We start from the raw sequence: 10,000 nt of genomic DNA, 5'->3' as shown, positions 1-10,000 counted from the left end.
CTTTACGGCGCGATTTAAGATACCGATGCATGACGTGAACGACTTTTCGGCGCGATTTAAGATACCGATGCATGACGTGAACGACTTTACGGCGCGATTTAAAGCTATACCGATGCATGACGTAAACAAGATCACACCGATGCAGCACGTTAACATTAAAGCCCGCCTAATCCGATCGATGGAGGCCGTCTCGAGTGTCCAACTTGCTCACAAGAGCCGAGAAACAAACCGATGCATCACGTAGACAAGATCGTACCGAATGTTAACACAATCCAAAAGGAAATAATCTTAGATGAATATCGATTCTGATTATTGATTTTTCTTTCGCGATATTGATAGAAGACATCTGAATGAATTTCGAATTAATTCCGAAATCAAAAAAATATTTTCAATAAATTTTTTTTCTAGAGTACCTCGGTCTTTTCTATTTTTTTTCCAAGTTTCGTACGTCAATCAACATACATCCCAGAAAAAATCATCTCTCTAACTATCCTGGTTCAAAAGTTGTATCGGAACTTTTCACGTCGAAAAAGAACATAGGCGAAAAAGGACGTGAACATTATTCCTTATAAAAATCAAACCCGACCATGGATTTTGATTCTGATTGTTGATTATCGCTATTAGAACACATTAGGAGGCAACCAAATCAAATTTGAGAAAATTCCACAATCAGAAAATTTTTTTCGAAAAAAAAAAAAAAATTCGAGAACACCTCGGTCATGGCAAGTTATTTCCCACAATCCATTCCCCAATCAACGTACATCCCAGAAAAAATCATCTCTCTAACTATCCTAGTTCAAAAGTTGTATCGGAACATTTTCACGTCGAAAATATATCTCTAAGTCCAGACCGATGCACCACGTAATCTCGGGCAGACCGATGCACAACGTAAATGACGATCGGGACCGGGGCGATCGGTCGTATCTGACACCGCCGGCTCGGTTCTAACATCGTCAATGAGTCGGGGTTGTAAAAAAGGACGTGAACATTTTTCCTTATAAAAATCAAACCCGACCATGGATTTTGATTCTGATTGTTGATTATCGCTACTAGAACATATAAGGAGGCAACCAAATCAAATTTGAGAAAATTCCACGATCAGAAAATTTTTTTCGAAAAAAAAAAAAAATCGTAATCACCTCGGTCATGGCGAGTTATTTTCCGTATTTCATTCCACAATCAACGTACAACATAGAAGAAATCATCTCTCTAACTATCCTGGTTCAAAAGTTGTATCGGAACATTTCACGTCGTAATATCTCGCCAAGTCCAGACCTCGGCGATAGGTAGTATCTGACACCGTCCGCTCGGGACTGACATCGACTTGGACTCGGGCTGATGATGGGGAGGCGTTTAAGGACGTGAACATTTTTCCTTATAAAAATTAAAGTCGACAATGAATATTGATTCTGATTACTGATTTACGCTTTAAAAACACATTAGAAGGCAACCAAATCGAATTTGAGGAAATTCCACGATCAGAAAATTTTTTTCGAAAAAAAAAAAAATCCGAAAAATATTTTTCGATTCCGATTACTGATTTACTCTTTTAGAACACATTAGGAGGCAACCAAATCAAATTTGAGAAAATTCCACAATCAGAAAATTTTTTTCGAAAAAAAAAAAAATTCGAGGACACCTCGGTCATGGCAAGTTATTTCCCACAATCCATTCCCCGATCCACGTACATCCCAGAAAAAATCATCTCTCTAACTATCCTGGTTCAAAAGTTGTATCGGAACATTTTCACGTCGAAAATATATCTCTAAGTCCAAACCGATGCACCACGTAAACTAGGGCAGACCGATGCACCACGTAATATCGGGCAGACCGATGCAGAACGTAAACTCGATCATACCGATGCTTCACGTAATCTCGATCTTACCGATGCACCACGTAAACAAGGGCAGACCGATGCAGAACGTAAAGTAGATCTTACCGATGCACCACGTAATCTCGATCTTACCGATGCACCACGTAATCTCCATCTTACCGATGCACCACGTGAACTGGATCTTACCGATGCAGAACGTGAATTGGATCTTACCGATGCAGAACGTGAATTGGATCTTACCGATGCACCACGTAAACTCGATCATACCGATGCACCACGTAATCTCGGGCAGACCGATGCACAACGTAAATGACGATCGGGACCGGGGCGATCGGTCGTATCTGACACCGCCGGCTCGGTTCTAACATCGTCAATGAGTCGGGGTTGTAAAAAAGGACGTGAACATTTTTCCTTATAAAAATCAAACCCGACCATGGATTTTGATTCTGATTGTTGATTATCGCTACTAGAACATATAAGGAGGCAACCAAATCAAATTTGAGAAAATTCCACGATCAGAAAATTTTTTTCGAAAAAAAAAAAAAATCGTAATCACCTCGGTCATGGCGAGTTATTTTCCGTATTTCATTCCACAATCAACGTACAACATAGAAGAAATCATCTCTCTAACTATCCTGGTTCAAAAGTTGTATCGGAACATTTCACGTCGTAATATCTCGCCAAGTCCAGACCTCGGCGATAGGTAGTATCTGACACCGTCCGCTCGGGACTGACATCGACTTGGACTCGGGCTGATGATGGGGAGGCGTTTAAGGACGTGAACATTTTTCCTTATAAAAATTAAAGTCGACAATGAATATTGATTCTGATTACTGATTTACGCTTTAAAAACACATTAGAAGGCAACCAAATCGAATTTGAGGAAATTCCATGATCAGAAAATTTTTTTCGAAAAAAAAAAAAATCCGAAAAATATTTTTCGATTCCGATTACTGATTTACTCTTTTAGAACACATTAGGAGGCAACCAAATCAAATTTGAGAAAATTCCACAATCAGAAAATTTTTTTCGAAAAAAAAAAAAATTCGAGGACACCTCGGTCATGGCAAGTTATTTCCCACAATCCATTCCCCGATCCACGTACATCCCAGAAAAAATCATCTCTCTAACTATCCTGGTTCAAAAGTTGTATCGGAACATTTTCACGTCGAAAATATATCTCTAAGTCCAAACCGATGCACCACGTAAACTAGGGCAGACCGATGCACCACGTAATATCGGGCAGACCGATGCAGAACGTAAACTCGATCATACCGATGCTTCACGTAATCTCGATCTTACCGATGCACCACGTAAACAAGGGCAGACCGATGCAGAACGTAAAGTAGATCTTACCGATGCACCACGTAATCTCGATCTTACCGATGCACCACGTAATCTCCATCTTACCGATGCACCACGTGAACTGGATCTTACCGATGCAGAACGTGAATTGGATCTTACCGATGCAGAACGTGAATTGGATCTTACCGATGCACCACGTAAACTCGATCATACCGATGCACCACGTAATCTCGGGCAGACCGATGCACAACGTAAATGACGATCGGGACCGGGGCGATCGGTCGTATCTGACACCGCCGGCTCGGTTCTAACATCGTCAATGAGTCGGGGTTGTAAAAAAGGACGTGAACATTTTTCCTTATAAAAATCAAACCCGACCATGGATTTTGATTCTGATTGTTGATTATCGCTACTAGAACATATAAGGAGGCAACCAAATCAAATTTGAGAAAATTCCACGATCAGAAAATTTTTTTCGAAAAAAAAAAAAAATCGTAATCACCTCGGTCATGGCGAGTTATTTTCCGTATTTCATTCCACAATCAACGTACAACATAGAAGAAATCATCTCTCTAACTATCCTGGTTCAAAAGTTGTATCGGAACATTTCACGTCGTAATATCTCGCCAAGTCCAGACCTCGGCGATAGGTAGTATCTGACACCGTCCGCTCGGGACTGACATCGACTTGGACTCGGGCTGATGATGGGGAGGCGTTTAAGGACGTGAACATTTTTCCTTATAAAAATTAAAGTCGACAATGAATATTGATTCTGATTACTGATTTACGCTTTAAAAACACATTAGAAGGCAACCAAATCGAATTTGAGGAAATTCCACGATCAGAAAATTTTTTTCGAAAAAAAAAAAAATCCGAAAAATATTTTTCGATTCCGATTACTGATTTACTCTTTTAGAACACATTAGGAGGCAACCAAATCAAATTTGAGAAAATTCCACAATCAGAAAATTTTTTTCGAAAAAAAAAAAAATTCGAGGACACCTCGGTCATGGCAAGTTATTTCCCACAATCCATTCCCCGATCCACGTACATCCCAGAAAAAATCATCTCTCTAACTATCCTGGTTCAAAAGTTGTATCGGAACATTTTCACGTCGAAAATATATCTCTAAGTCCAAACCGATGCACCACGTAAACTAGGGCAGACCGATGCACCACGTAATATCGGGCAGACCGATGCAGAACGTAAACTCGATCATACCGATGCTTCACGTAATCTCGATCTTACCGATGCACCACGTAAACAAGGGCAGACCGATGCAGAACGTAAAGTAGATCTTACCGATGCACCACGTAATCTCGATCTTACCGATGCACCACGTAATCTCCATCTTACCGATGCACCACGTGAACTGGATCTTACCGATGCAGAACGTGAATTGGATCTTACCGATGCAGAACGTGAATTGGATCTTACCGATGCACCACGTAAACTCGATCATACCGATGCACCACGTAATCTCGGGCAGACCGATGCACAACGTAAATGACGATCGGGACCGGGGCGATCGGTCGTATCTGACACCGCCGGCTCGGTTCTAACATCGTCAATGAGTCGGGGTTGTAAAAAAGGACGTGAACATTTTTCCTTATAAAAATCAAACCCGACCATGGATTTTGATTCTGATTGTTGATTATCGCTACTAGAACATATAAGGAGGCAACCAAATCAAATTTGAGAAAATTCCACGATCAGAAAATTTTTTTCGAAAAAAAAAAAAAATCGTAATCACCTCGGTCATGGCGAGTTATTTTCCGTATTTCATTCCACAATCAACGTACAACATAGAAGAAATCATCTCTCTAACTATCCTGGTTCAAAAGTTGTATCGGAACATTTCACGTCGTAATATCTCGCCAAGTCCAGACCTCGGCGATAGGTAGTATCTGACACCGTCCGCTCGGGACTGACATCGACTTGGACTCGGGCTGATGATGGGGAGGCGTTTAAGGACGTGAACATTTTTCCTTATAAAAATTAAAGTCGACAATGAATATTGATTCTGATTACTGATTTACGCTTTAAAAACACATTAGAAGGCAACCAAATCGAATTTGAGGAAATTCCACGATCAGAAAATTTTTTTCGAAAAAAAAAAAAATCCGAAAAATATTTTTCGATTCCGATTACTGATTTACTCTTTTAGAACACATTAGGAGGCAACCAAATCAAATTTGAGAAAATTCCACAATCAGAAAATTTTTTTCGAAAAAAAAAAAAATTCGAGGACACCTCGGTCATGGCAAGTTATTTCCCACAATCCATTCCCCGATCCACGTACATCCCAGAAAAAATCATCTCTCTAACTATCCTGGTTCAAAAGTTGTATCGGAACATTTTCACGTCGAAAATATATCTCTAAGTCCAAACCGATGCACCACGTAAACTAGGGCAGACCGATGCACCACGTAATATCGGGCAGACCGATGCAGAACGTAAACTCGATCATACCGATGCTTCACGTAATCTCGATCTTACCGATGCACCACGTAAACAAGGGCAGACCGATGCAGAACGTAAAGTAGATCTTACCGATGCACCACGTAATCTCGATCTTACCGATGCACCACGTAATCTCCATCTTACCGATGCACCACGTGAACTGGATCTTACCGATGCACCACGTAATCTCAATCTTACCGATGCACCACGTGAACTGGATCTTACCGATGCAGAACGTGAATTGGATCTTACCGATGCACCACGTAAACTCGATCTTACCGATGCACCACGTAATCTCGATCTTACCGATGCACCACGTGAACTGGATCTTACCGATGCAGAACGTGAATTGGATCTTACCGATGCACCACGTAAACTCGATCTTACCGATGCACCACGTAATCTCAATCTTACCGATGCACCACGTGAACTGGATCTTACCGATGCAGAACGTGAATTGGATCTTACCGATGCACCACGTAAACTCGATCTTACCGATGCACCACGTAATCTCAATCTTACCGATGCACCACGTGAACTGGATCTTACCGATGCAGAACGTGAATTGGATCTTACCGATGCACCACGTAAACTCGATCTTACCGATGCACCACGTAAACTCGATCTTACCGATGCACCACGTGAACTGGATCTTACCGATGCAGAACGTGAATTGGATCTTACCGATGCACCACGTAAACTCGATCTTACCGATGCACCACGTAATCTCAATCTTACCGATGCATCACGTAATCTCGATCTTACCGATGCAGAACGTAAACTCGATCATACCGATGCACCACGTTATCTCGGCAGACCGATGCAGAACGTAAAAAAAAAGCTTACAGCACGCGGTGTTCCCAAGCGGTCACCCATCCAAGTACTAACCGCGCCCGACGCTGCTTGGCTTCAGTGTTCTGACGAGAACTGGCAATTTCAGCGTGGTATGGCCGTAAACAACAAATATAGCGATATTTTCTATGATATCTCACTTTTTGGGAGCGGAAAGGACGTGAACGTTTTTCCTTATAAAAAATGAAATAACTTTTGGATATTAATTCTGATTGTTGATTTAAGTTTTAAGAACACATTAGGACATATCTCAATGAAATTTGAGGGATTTCCGAAATCGAAAAATATTTTTCGAAAAAAAAAAAAAATCCCAGAAGACCTCGGTCATCTCAAGTTTATTTCCATATTCTATTACACAATCAACGTACATCACAAAAGGAACCATCTCTCTAACTATCACAGTTAAATTTTTGTATCGGAACATTTCACGTCGGAATATCTCGCTAAGTCCAGACCGGGGAGATCGGTCGCATTTGACACCGTCCGCTCCGGTCTAACATCGTCTTGGAGTCGGGGTAACGATGGAGAGGCGTTTAAGGACGTGAACATTTTTCCTTATAAAAATTAAAGTCGACAATGAATATTGATTCTGATTACTGATTTACTCTTTTAGTACACATTAGAAGGCAACGCAATCAGATTTGAGGAAATTTCAAGATCAGAAAATTTTTTTCGAAAAAAAAAAAAATTCAAGAACACCTGGGTCATGGCAAGTTATTTCCCACAATCCATTCCACAATCAACGTACAACATAGAAGAAATCATCTCTCTAACTATCCTGGTTCAAAAGTTGTATCGGAACATTTCACGTCGAAATACCTCGCCAAGTCCAGACCGGGGCGATAGGTAGTATCTGACACCGTCCGCTCGGGACTGACATCGACTTGGACTCGGGCTAATGATGGGGAGGCGTTTAAGGACGTGAACATTTTTCCTTATAAAAATTAAAGTCGACAATGAATATTGATTCTGATTACTGATTTACGCTTTAAAAACACATTAGAAGGCAACCAAATCAAATTTGAGGAAATTCCAAAATCAGAAAATTTTTTTTCAAAAAAAAAAAAATCCGAAAAATATTTTTCGATTCTGATTACTGATTTACTCTTTTAGAACACATTAGAAGGCAACGAAATCAAATTTGAGTGAAATCCAAAATCAGAAAATATTTTTCGAAAAAAAAAAAAAATTCGAGAACACCTCGGTCATGGCAAGTTATTTTCCACAATCCATTCCCCAATCAACGTACATCCCAGAAAAAATCATCTCTCTAACTATCCTGGTTCAAAAGTTGTATCGGAACATTTTCACGTCGAAAATATATCTCAGAGTCCAGACCGATGCAGAACGTAAACTCGATCATACCGATGCTTCACGTAATCTCGATCTTACCGATGCACAACGTAAACTAGATCACACCGATGCAGAACGTAAACTCGATCATACCGATGCACCACGTAAACTCAGGTAGACCGATGCAGAACGTGAACTCGATCTTACCGATGCACCACGTAATCTCGATCTTACCGATGCACCACGTAAACTCGGGCAGACCGATGCAGAACGTGAACTCGATCTTACCGATGCACCACGTAAACTAGGGCTGACCGATGCATCACGTAAACGACGATCGAGAGGCGCGAAAGGACGTGAACGTTTTTCATTATAAAAATTGAAATAAATGATAAATAATGATTCTGATTGTTGGTTATCATTTTTAATAAGCATTAGGAGGCAACCAAATGAAATTTGAGGAAATTCCGATAATAGAAAATTTTTTCGAAAAAAAAAAAAAATTCATGAAATCCTCGGTCATCGCAAAATATTTACCATATTCTGTTCGATAATCAACGTATATTTAAGAAGGAATCATATCTGTATCTATCTTGGTTCAAATTTTGTATCGGAACATTTTGACCAAAGTCCGAGCTTCGGCCGAAACAGACACCGCTGACCTGGCCTATCGATCGACCGAGAGTCGGGGATAGAGCGTAAGTGTTGTCTGGAGGGGAACCCTGTGCTCTCCTGACATATATAGGGAAGGTGGTCGCGTTGGGCGATGCAGAACGTTTGGATCGGGAATTATATTTTTGGTTCAGCTATTGGAATATGGTTTATTGTTGGTATATATTGGCGAAATAACGTTCTTACTGACTGGGGATATTCATAAAAATGAGTCCGGAGATTTTCAGATCGAAGTCCGAGTGATCCGACTTGGAAGGCGTGTTGGGTGGGTCGAGATGGCTTAGATAGATCAGACGAGGCGGGCTAAGTGTTGACGTCATGCATCGGTCCATTTTCAGATTGAGTCCGAGTAATCCGACTTTGAAAGAGTGTTGGGTGCGTCGAGACTGTTTAGATAGATCGGACGAGGCGGACTAGGTGTTAACGACATGCATCGGTATATTTTCTGATCGGAGTCCGAAGAAATCGGCCCTAGTAGGCGCAGCGGACGGTCGAGACGGCCTCGGTGGGTCGGATCGATCGGGAAAAGTTTGCTAAATCGTGTCTGGAGGGGAACCTTGGGTTCTCCTGACATATATAGGGGATAAGGTTTGGGTGAACGATTCTTCACGTAAAAGTTGAGTAATTTATTTTTCGATAAGCTTTTGGATATTGATGAGAAGTATATGTATATCTTCGATTAAAAGAATTCTTACCGTCTCCATGTATATTATATTAGATATATAAGAAATAGTTAACGTGATGCATCGGCCGATTTCCGGATCGGAGTTCGAGAGATGCGACTTTCGATGCGCGATGGGTGGTTCGAGACGGCCTAGATCGATCGGACGAGGCGGACTAGGTGTTAACGACATGCATCGGCGGATTTTCTGATCGGAGTCCGAAGAAATCAGCTCTAGTAGGCGCGGCGAACGGTCGAAACGGCCTCGATCGATCGGACGAGGCGGACTAGGTGTTAACGACATGCATCGGCGGATTTTCTGATCGGAGTCCGAAGAAATCAGCTCTAGTAGGCGCGGCGAACGGTCGAAACGGCCTCGGTGGGTCGGATCGATCGGGAAAAGTTTGCTAAATCGTGTCTGGAGGGGAATCCGGGGTTCTCCTGACATATATAGAAGGGGTGGAGAATGGGTCCTGTCCTAGACTGTTTGGAGTTCTTTTTAGGATGATATTCAGTTGGTAAGTGGTAGACCCGAATCCGACCTCGGCGTTTGGGTTACTGGCAAGGTGTGTTGGTTTCGGCTTTCGCATCTTGGGTCGCTTTCGTCAACCTCATGCAGCGAGGTCGCGGTCCGCTTCGTCTCTTTGTAGTCGAATGGCCTTTAAGCGACCAACCTTAAAATCGTGATCCTCTGCCCGTTGCGGGTTATGTTCACAAAAAATTTGCAACCACTCAATTCGTTCCGAGCGACAAATATTGTTGAATCTCGAATCACCGTGTCGTTATATTCACATGTATAGCGAAGGGTCGAGATGGAATGTGTATAAGAAATTAGTTGATAGCCGGGGGTTCGTATTATATATGGACGCCTTGGCGAGGGATTGTTTCTAGAAACTTTCTCATTTTTGATCGGTGTTTTG

The 10,000-nt window shown here is 41.6% G+C and overlaps 1 non-coding gene across 1 annotated transcript; it reads right to left on the bottom strand.

Annotated features, from left to right (window-relative positions):
- Nucleotides 1-6,441: 6,441 nt before the first annotated feature.
- On the bottom strand, nt 6,442-6,560 carry LOC123687498. Its single transcript, XR_006749220.1, has one exon. It is a non-coding gene; the product is annotated as a 5S ribosomal RNA (ribosomal RNA).
- Nucleotides 6,561-10,000: the final 3,440 nt, after the last annotated feature.

The sequence above is a fragment of the Harmonia axyridis genome, chromosome X, assembly GCF_914767665.1.
Source record: "Harmonia axyridis chromosome X, icHarAxyr1.1, whole genome shotgun sequence".
Taxonomy (NCBI): domain Eukaryota; kingdom Metazoa; phylum Arthropoda; class Insecta; order Coleoptera; family Coccinellidae; genus Harmonia; species Harmonia axyridis.
Note: the sequence above shows the minus strand (reverse complement) of the source record. Positions and strands in the feature narration are given on the sequence as shown.